Raw genomic sequence first — 10,399 nt, 5'->3', positions numbered from 1 at the left:
CAATGGATGATTTTGATGGGTCAATCAATGGCCACAGCTACACTGTTTTGAATTTCATACTAAAATAAATAAAAATTATCAGACTTTTTTGAAAAACAAAAGTGTTGCGTTTTCATTGGCACTCAGTATATCTTTGTGGTGGCTTGTCAGTATCATTAGTAAAACACCTTAAAATGTTGAATTGATCCTCAGATTAGAAGACATTTATTGGTTTTTAGTAATGACAATGCCTAACATGATGCTTGGGCCTGATGAGCTAGAAAGTAAGCTTCTGTGCTGTTTTCTATCAATTCTTTGATAATATCTCCTTCAAAGCTGGTGAAAGCAAAACAATTTTGGTCAATGGACAAATAATGTTTGGTTCAAACAGAAAAAAATGCTTTTATCTCCCTGTTACTTACATTGTACATAGAAATGATAATACTTGGAGACATCCTTGTACATGAGAGTTGTCTGTAAAATCTTTATTTCACAACGAATGAATTGCATAACAATGAACTGAGCTCAAAGCAAAGCACTTTAATAATACACTTTGACCGAGAGCTCAATCCAGTGATATACTTTGTACTACAGGTCCTTCATGAACATCCATCAACCAGAACCATATCTCAATAACATGCCATTCTACATGGTTGGATCAGAAGTCCTGAAAAAGACATGATTTTTTTTTTATTGTATTTAAAGTATATATGCATACATGTAGGTTAAAACTTTCACAAATTGGTGGTATAATCATTCAGTGTCTGGCAACTATCAATCGCTTCATGCACAAACTGATATAGGTTGAGCATGAGTGCCCCTCTGTTGGAAATAAAAATATACCTCCACCTAATTTTAGTCAACTGATGAAGAAACATTCAAAACTATAAAATGTTATCAAAGACTTGTCAGTGTCTATATATAGCTAGTCACCATCGCCACTGAATCAGTGATATACGTACACATAAATACATGTAAGACTAAAATTAAAGTACATATATAAGACTAAAACAGACATTCGGTCTTTACCTTCATTCCCCAAGTCGTGTTCAAATCTGATTCATGATAAAATAAAAATTATAACCAATGAAATCAAAGGTAAATTAAGAGCCCCCCCCCCCCCCCCCCTTGTCTGGAAAAAAAATGGTTGATTATTTAGAGAACCACTGGATCATGATCAGAGTCGTCCCTCTCTTAGGCAGTCAGTGGGCCCCCACTTATGAAAATTTCTGGATTCGCCACTGGAAATATCCCTCTAATAGACTAGCGTTTAAATCCCAGTTTTCTAATATGGTAGCTAGGTGGAACCTAAAACTAAAAAATTTGAAAAAAATATTTTAAATATATTTCAAATGCATGTACATGTGATAATATAAATTCTCCAAATTTCACTGTATTTTCCCTTTTGATGTTTTTCAACTACAGCCAGTTTGGTGTGGGTTGATGTTTGATTGTTGTACATGTTATATATCGACATGAGATTTGTTTATATACATACAACGCAAAGAAATTGTTCTGGTCATATAAAAAAATGTTAAGCGTCTTAATTTTCTTCCAGTCTTAGTACCGCCTACTTAACGTATTTTTTGGTACAATTTTCAATAAGCACTGTTAAAGTGTGTGAATAACGTATAAATGTTAAGTTTAATAAAAGACACAAAAACTGTATTGCTATCAATTCTAAAATGAGTTTTGAGGGTGGTGTGAAGAAGCAAGCTTATTATAATTATATATGCCAATCTCTTATTATATTATTTATTGGCAACCCTTATTACCCTCGTGACACAAGTTCTATTTATTTTTCACTTTTAAGAGGAAAATAAATGACTTAGGGTTAGCGCTAAAATTAGGGTAGGTCATCAGGTAACGGTAAACAAACATATACTATTTTTTTGCCTAAGACTAGTCATTTTGCCACTGAGTTTTGAGGGCAGTGTGAAGAAGAAAGCTTATGCCAATCTCTTATTATATTATGCAAGTGTATTTCAAAAATTTTGAGGAAAATACAGCAAGATTAGAGTTAGTTTAGCATGGGCTTAGTTTATTTATAAACATAATGTAAACTTACCTAAATTTTCACTATTAACTACTGAACAGGATCCGGAACACTAACAATACTATGGTACGAAAATACTTCTAATCTGCAACACCTACTAAGAGACCAAGAAATAAAGAGAAATCAAAAAGTGAAATAAATAAGTTTGATTGCACCTTGAGTGAATAATTCTACATATTCCCAAGAATTCATTTTTTATTGAATCTTGGATTTCTAAATACCTAAATTGACTGGCTGATTAAACATACACATGTATCAATGAACTTTAATAGATCAGGTTTTCAATGATCTTTCACTATTTTGGTTTCCCTCTTACACCTCAATTGATATCAATAACCCCAAATAAGAGGCCCACAAACCATAAACTGAATACAATTTCATTAAATATCTGGGAATCCACCCCCTTTATAAGTAACGTACCACTCAGAAATATTAATCTTAAATTTATGTAAATGAAAAGTAAGCTCCATAAATAAAATTCAACAATGTGGCTAAAAATTGACCATAGATAGACAAACAATTCACTTACATTCGCATTTGAACTATGTTTTTGTTAATACAAATTAAAAGTAAACGTCTTTCAGACAGCTAAGCTAATTTGAGGCGCATTGCAATTCAAATTACAATTGATGGTAGGATGTAAACCTTTTCAAATGTGAATTAAACTAATTCAAATTAGTTAATGTCAATCCAATTCAAATTAGGTGTGAACTCTGTATTATTATCAGGTAGTTTTAAAACTGAAAGATACTTTTAAGGGAAGGGAAAGAAACGGTTGAAACCATGAGTGTTACAAACACTGTTTATTCAAGTCAGAATCCTGGATCTCAAAAGCACTTTCGTAATGTCAAATGAAAACATGAATATGATAGTAATATACAAACTATTTATTACTAAGTAAACAACATTTATTTTAGTGAAAAATCTGCATTCAAGGTGTAAATTGAGGCAAATAATATCATTGAGTGCATTTTCTTGTCAAGTGACCAGCAGACATTGAAATCTACCTTTTGAATGAAAGGAGAACTCATAAGTTGAAAATGAATGATGTAAATCTAGATTCTAATAATAGCAAAAGGGAGCTCACATTCACAACTGTTAAAGCATTGCTGAGTTAGTGAACAGAGCATTTTTCTCATTAACTTAAATCCACCTATTGGAATGGATAAAACCCGAATTTTAAGACATAAGTTATAAAATATCTGATAAAAAGCAGTACTAAGCGTGCATGTTACGCTAGAAACATATTCAAAGAATACAGTTTTATAACTTCTTAATGTCATATCCAATATTTATCAAAACCTAATGGGGAGATACATGTGTACATGCACCTTACTTCCTATTTTTTTCTGTGGATGTCAATACACCTAATCGCTATTTAATCCATACCGGATAAGTTCTAACATTACACAACTTTTTCATCCAGTTGAAGCTATCTGGGGGCCGTTGAAACAATTCACCATGCACAATACTTTTTAATGAAAACCCTTTTAACTTACCGTAAATACTTAAAACAAAATAATTTTTACTTCAATTTAATTTCGAAAAAAGTGGATCATACTATATTAAAGTTTCTTGATAATCGCTTTCTAAAGTTTTTCCTCCCTCAGCTCTCTACTGAAAAACCTCTATTTTCAGCCGCATGACCCAAACAGGAAGTTTTACATGTGACTGGTTTTGCCAGATTGGACTAAATAGCAATAAGGTGTATTTTGTGGGATTGTTGAAAACTTGCATATTCATCACTATCTGATTTTATGGGTATAACAATCCAGACAGACAAATAGCAATAAGGTGTTTAGGAAAACATGACCTAAAGCCTCCTTCATATAAGTCAAAAACTTGGGAACTCATACTGAATGGTCAAATGTGTTCAATATGAAAATTGCAGTTAAGATGGTAAAATCACAAATCAGCCGTTAACGAAATGGACTGAAAGTATGACTTTTGCGCAAATTTAAAAGGGAAACAGAGGCGGATTTAGAGGGGGGCCCGCCCCCCCCCCCTTTTTGGGAAAAAATTTGGTTGCTTATATAAGGAATCACTGAAGCGTGACTGGAGCGGGCCCCCTCTTAGGTCAGTCAGTGGGCCCCCACATATGAAAATTCCTGGATCCGTCACTGGGAAATGACGGGGAAGGGGCAAATTAACATTCAAGCAGATCAAATGCTGTTTAAATTAGTATGCGGGTTTTAAATATAGAGTGAAAGTGGAGTCATCTTTTTAAACTTAAGTTAAATATAACTTATGTAGACTTACCTTCTAATTCAATTAAAAAAAAAAACCACACACGACTCAGAACTATGTCTAATTCACTTGGACTACTAATATGCAAACCTAAAAACAAAAAGAAATATATCATAAAATAGTGATTGAAAAATTCACAACACTTTGAAAGGATAATCCAGACACGTGTTACACGGGGAGCATGTTTGTTTACAAATAATAATGTCACGTGATCGCGCACTGACCTCGCATGTTGCATCGCCCTTACAATTCACCAATACATAACCATTTTCATGCAAACATGCAACGTGAATGTGATTGGTTATCATATAATACAAAAATAATGCATGAACCAAGAAGAAAAAATTATTTCATCAAATAGATGGATTTTCACTTTCGACACGAATAGGTCGAGTTGACATTTGTCATCGGAGATAGTATTGAGATAAATGGGATAAAACGGACCGTCAAAAAGGTCTAGAGAAGCACATCAGTAGAACCTTAACATGAATAAGTAATACTTACAAAAAATTCTCTAATTGATAAACTATATGACTAAAATTTCACGAAAATAACAATAAATAATTTTGTTCTTCGTGATGAAACTGCTTAAATTGGCGCTAAGAAATATTCTTACTCCTACTGCTTCACGTAAAAAAAATGTATAGAATTGAATTCCACTACAGTTCAGCATAAAAAAACGTGAATATGCAAAAGTCTGATAATATGTTAATGAAAAAGTGTGTATAAATTTTCGTAAACGAAGTTACCTGTATACTTCACCAAGAACTACATTTGAGCGCAAAGATCGTATGTGTGATTCGGCTTATGTAACAATCGTCAATCGGAACTACTCGGCTATTCACTTCGTGCAACCAGAAAGGCCGAGTAGTTCCGATTGGTAACAACGTACAACATGATTAATGGAATTTTTTGCGTTGCTATTAAATCATTGAAACCACGTGATTGAGGCCATCTATTTTTATTGCGGGTTCCACATATCTAAATCGGAATTATAGAAAAAATGGAATTTTGTGAGCAGAATCAAAACAGAAATGATGAACACTGCAACATTTCCATCAAAATAAAAATAGGATGGAGGATCTGTGTATTCACATTATTTGTAAAACTCTCCTTCTTCCTGTGAAGCGTGTGCTTTACATCGAGGCTTATTATGCTAAGCATCGACGCCACAGTACTTCAACCAATCAGACAATGTTTATTTGGGGCATTCTATCTAATTTTACTCAGATTTTGGAATATTTTAATCGAAATTATAGAAAAATGGAACATTGTTAGTACATATAAAATAGAAAAAGATGAATACTTTTAGCTGGAGATAATTTGGATGGGGGTTCTGTGTATTCACATTATTTGCACAACTCTCCTTACTGATGCCATATTTTGGAATTTCCGTGACCTAAATGGTTCGCGAAAATTAATATTTTTATATATAGTATAGTAAAAACAATTAACTGTCTGTCTTAAGTGAAGTTAGTCTTATAAAATAGAATGTAACTTCAAAACAGTTCAGGTAAATTGCAAATGGTATCTGTTTTTTTTCTGCTTTGTTGCAATTTGATGAGTTAATAATTGAGAATGGAAAAAGGAATTTATCAAAGAGACAACAACCTGACCAAGGAGCAGAAAATAGCCCTTTTAATCAAATTCTATTTTCGTTCATTGTTTTTTGTACAAAAATCAGGCACTTAGCTTTCGTCTTTGAATTGTTTTACATTTGTTATTTCATGGCCTTTTTTTCTTTTTCTTTTTAGCTTACTTTACAGGTTTTGTTCATTGTTGAAGGCTGTGCAAAGAACTACATTTGTTAACGTCTATGTCATTTGGATAAAAATCTCATTGGCAATCATACCGCATTTTATTTTATAACCAGGTCATATATTAATATTCTGCCTGTCCAAATTCAGAAGGCTGTACGTATTTCAGATGTTAATGTCTATCATTGATATTTGTTTTTCATAAACTGTTATAGATAAGCCTGATTTATTTGAAGTTTGAATTGTTTCAAATTTTTGCCTGTGGTGCCTTTGATAGATTTAAGTTTAAACAGTATTTTATTTAAATAAATTGAAAACAGGCATAGTCATGTAAACCCTCTCCACTATAGATGACTATAGCATGTAAAGGGTATGGATTTCTCAGTTATTCAAAGGTCAATAATTGCTTACATCCAATTAATTGAACTTTGGTGGATAGTTCACTAATTTATCATACCACATGTTTTTATTTTCATAATAACCATCTTTCAAGGGGCAATAACTGTTAAAGGAGTGGACTTGCCAGGGCCGTAACTAGCAAAATTTTTGGCGAGGGGACTGGGGGCCGCTCAAAGCCCCCAGAAACTGTGAGAAAAATAACGCAAAATTGTGCATTCTGAGCGTTTCCCGGACTCTTTCTGACTTTGAAACGCAATTAATTTTTAGCTTTTTTTCAACAATATTCTGGTCTGAAAGCAAAAACATAGATTCATTGTAATTTAAGACTTTAAGATTTTATGGACAACATTAAAAGACCGATATGTAGGACAAAGCAAAATTCGTAATTCTCATTATTTTTTTTGTGGGGGAGGGTTGCAAATCAGGCCATTACTTTTCTTAATTTAAATGTTGCTTACTTAACATGTCTAGACTGGTTTTTTTCTCACTTTTTAAGGCTGTATGGTTGCCTATAATTACTTTGTAATTTTAACCCTTGGAAAGCTGTCTCTTTGGAAATTCTACCACATATATACAGATTTTTATATGGATTGTAGACCTGAAAAAGATGTTAAAAGTTGAATATACTGCAAACTTAAAAAAAAAACCTACTACTTATTTACAATGCATGTTTATCATGAAACTTTTGATCAAAACTACATTATATAAGTGATTTCACCATTTCTTCATATGTGTACCACTATCAAGCAACAGAACAAATGCGAATAATTTTTTTAAATATTTGCATACGGTTTCCTTTAATTTCTCACATCTATTTTATTTGAATTTAGGGATATAAGTATTATTTATATAAACAAATCTCATGTCGATATATAACATGTACAACAATCAAACATCAACCCACACCAAACTGGCTGTAGTTGAAAAAACATCAAAAGGGAAAATACAGTGAAATTTGGAGAATTTATATTATCACATGTACATGCATTTGAAATATTTAAAATATTTTTTTCAATTTTTTTTAGTTTTAGGTTCCACCTAGCTACCATATTAGAAAACTGGGATTTAAACGCTAGTCTATTAGAGGGATATTTCCAGTGGCGAATCCAGAAATTTTCATAAGTGGGGGCCCACTGACACCTAAGTGAGGGCCCACTCCGGTCAAGCTCCAGTGGTTCTCTAAAAAATCAACCATTTTTTTCCAGACAAGGGGAGGGGGAGGGGGGGCTCTTAATTCGCCTTTGATTTCATTGGTTGTAATTTTGGAATTTAATTTTATCATGAATCAGATTTGAACACGACTTGGGGAATGAAGGTAAAGACCGAATGTTAGTTTTAGTCTTATATATGTACTTTAATTTTAGTCTTACATGTATATATGTGTACATATATCACTGATTCAGTGGCGATGGTGAATATCTATATATAGACACTGACAAGTCTTAGATAACTTTTTATAGTTTTGAATATTTCTTCATCAGTTGACTAAAATTAGGTGGAGGTATGTTTTTATTTCCAACAGAGGGGCACTCATGCTCAACCTATATCAATTTGTGCATGAAGCGATTGATAGTTGCCAGACACTGAATGATTATACCACAAATTTGTGAAAGTTTTAACCTATGCATATATACTTTAAATATAATTTTTAAAAAATCATGTCTTTTTCAGGACTTCTGATCCAACCATGTAGTATGGCATGTTATTGAGATATGGTTCTGGTTGATGGATGTTCATGAAGGACCTGTAGTACAAAGTATATCACTGGATTGAGCTCTCTGTCTAAGTGTATTATTAAAGTGCTTTGCTTTGAGCTCGGTTCGTTGTTATGCAATTCATTCTTTGTGAAATAAAGATTTTACAGACAACTCTCATGTACAAGGATGTCTCAAAGTATTATCATTTCTATGTACAATGTAAGTAACAGGGAGATAAAAGCATTTTATTTTTTGTTTGAATTAAACATTATTTGTCCAAATTAAAAAAAAAACAACATAGAAATTAACAATTACAGGTCACCGCACAACCTTCAACAATGAGCAAAGCTAATACAGCATAGTCAGCTATAAAAGGTCTCGAAATGACAATGTAAAACAATTCAAAGGAGAAAAATTACAGGCTTATTTATAAACAAAAAATAAAGAAAAAACGAATATGTAACACATAAACAAACGACAACCACTGAATTACAGTCTCCTTATATCATGTTCACAGATATCATCTCTCAATTTAAAAAAATCACGAAAAATTGAACCTATTATGTGTTGCTCTCCTAGGTATAAAATGTATCAAAAATCAAAGATGTGGAACATATTCTATCATAATCATTTGGTAACTAATGCAATTAGTGTCTCTTCCATGCCCGTCTTGAACATAAAAACTTAACTAAATATAAAATAAACAACACTCCTAATGCTCAGGTTGGTTATCATAGTGCAACACAGTTAATAACACATATAGGAAAATCATAGAACTATATTTATCATAAAACACTGTCAAACATCCAAACATACTATCCACACTCATCTGTGTCCACACTTGTTAGGGTCTCATTAAAAAGTATTGTGCATGGTGAATTGTTTCAACGGCCCCCAGATAGCTTCAACTGGATGAAAAAGTTGTGTAATTTTAGAATTCATCCGGTATGGAATAAATAGCGATTAGGTGTATTGACATCCACGAAAAAATATAGGAAGTAAGATACATGTAACTCCCCTTTAGGTTTTGATAAATATTGGATATGACATTAAGAAGTTATAAAACTGTATTCTTTGAATATGTTTCTAGCGTAACATGCACGCTTAGTACTGCTTTTTATACGTCCGTCAAAGACGGGACCTATTATGGTATACAAATGTCAGGTGTCCGTCTGTCTGTCCAGCGTAAACATGTGGCACCGTAACTTGAGAACGACTTATCCAAATTTCATGAAACTTAATATAGTTGTTTCTTATGATGGTCACATGATCTGTATACTTTTTGGTGAAAATAAGATTAAAACTTTTTGAGTTACGGCACATTGTAACTTAAACAGGGGGGTGTTTTTTTCACATGTCACACCGTATCTCAAAAACAATTCTTGATTATGGCTTAAAACTTTAAACACTTCTTAGTTACATTAATCTAAATATCTGTATACTTTTTGGTGATGATTCAAAATTTCATATTTGAGTTATTAAGTATTTATCATGTTTTTTCCAAGTCCGGATCCATAATTAGTTTCAAAAACCGGAAGTGTGCCATTTGGCCACAGACCACAATTAATTTCTCTATCATTTCTTTAGAACATTTTGTATCATTAAAAAAATTGCACCATGCACTTTTGTCAATTTTTTTGTGTGTCTCGTGTATAGCACTAGTCCAAAAATATATCCAAAATTCAGAAAGATTGAAGCAATCACTTTTACAAATTTAGCCAATATACATCCATACCCCTATGGACAAGTCAAGAGATGTTCCGAAAACTGTAAATATGACCTTTTTGCACTTGGCCTAATCACTCATTCCATATCAAAATGAGTTTAAATACAACATCCAAAAAATTATTTTACCTCTCATCTTTCATTTCCACCTAATAAAATCTAAGAAATGAGTGGGGAAGGGAAAGAAAAAAAATTAAGGAAAAATACACTCTAATTAAAAGGAACTACATTCGTGAACAACGAACAGCGGGGTCATTAATTGTGGTCTTGGGCCATTTGCAATGTTTTTGAAGCACCTGCTGTGCAAATTTCTTGGATTTTAATCTATTTGGAATACCTTTTGACATTAATAAAATGTTTTACTGGCTTTCTATGCAAGAGGAAGCAAGAGAGAAAAAATATTATGTCATTTATCAGAAGCCTGTGTCAAAAACAGGGTCGGTTGATAATTATTATTGTTTTTTTTTTTTTGAAAGATCCAATAAAAAAGTTAGGGTCGGGGCTAAAAAACAGGGTCGGTCAGGTTACCTGAAACACAG

At 32.6% G+C, this 10,399-nt stretch overlaps 1 long non-coding RNA gene across 1 annotated transcript; it reads right to left on the bottom strand.

Annotated features, from left to right (window-relative positions):
- Positions 1-2,273: 2,273 nt before the first annotated feature.
- Positions 2,274-4,896, bottom strand: LOC139512444 (uncharacterized). The gene is made up of 2 exons (XR_011662263.1): positions 4,787-4,896; positions 2,274-4,372 (listed from the first exon to the last, which is right to left on the bottom strand). It is a non-coding gene; the product is annotated as an uncharacterized lncRNA (long non-coding RNA).
- Between the last annotated feature and the right edge of the window lie 5,503 nt (positions 4,897-10,399).

This window comes from Mytilus edulis, chromosome 2 (assembly GCF_963676685.1).
Source record: "Mytilus edulis chromosome 2, xbMytEdul2.2, whole genome shotgun sequence".
Classification (NCBI taxonomy): Eukaryota; Metazoa; Mollusca; class Bivalvia; order Mytilida; family Mytilidae; genus Mytilus; species Mytilus edulis.
Note: the sequence above shows the minus strand (reverse complement) of the source record. Positions and strands in the feature narration are given on the sequence as shown.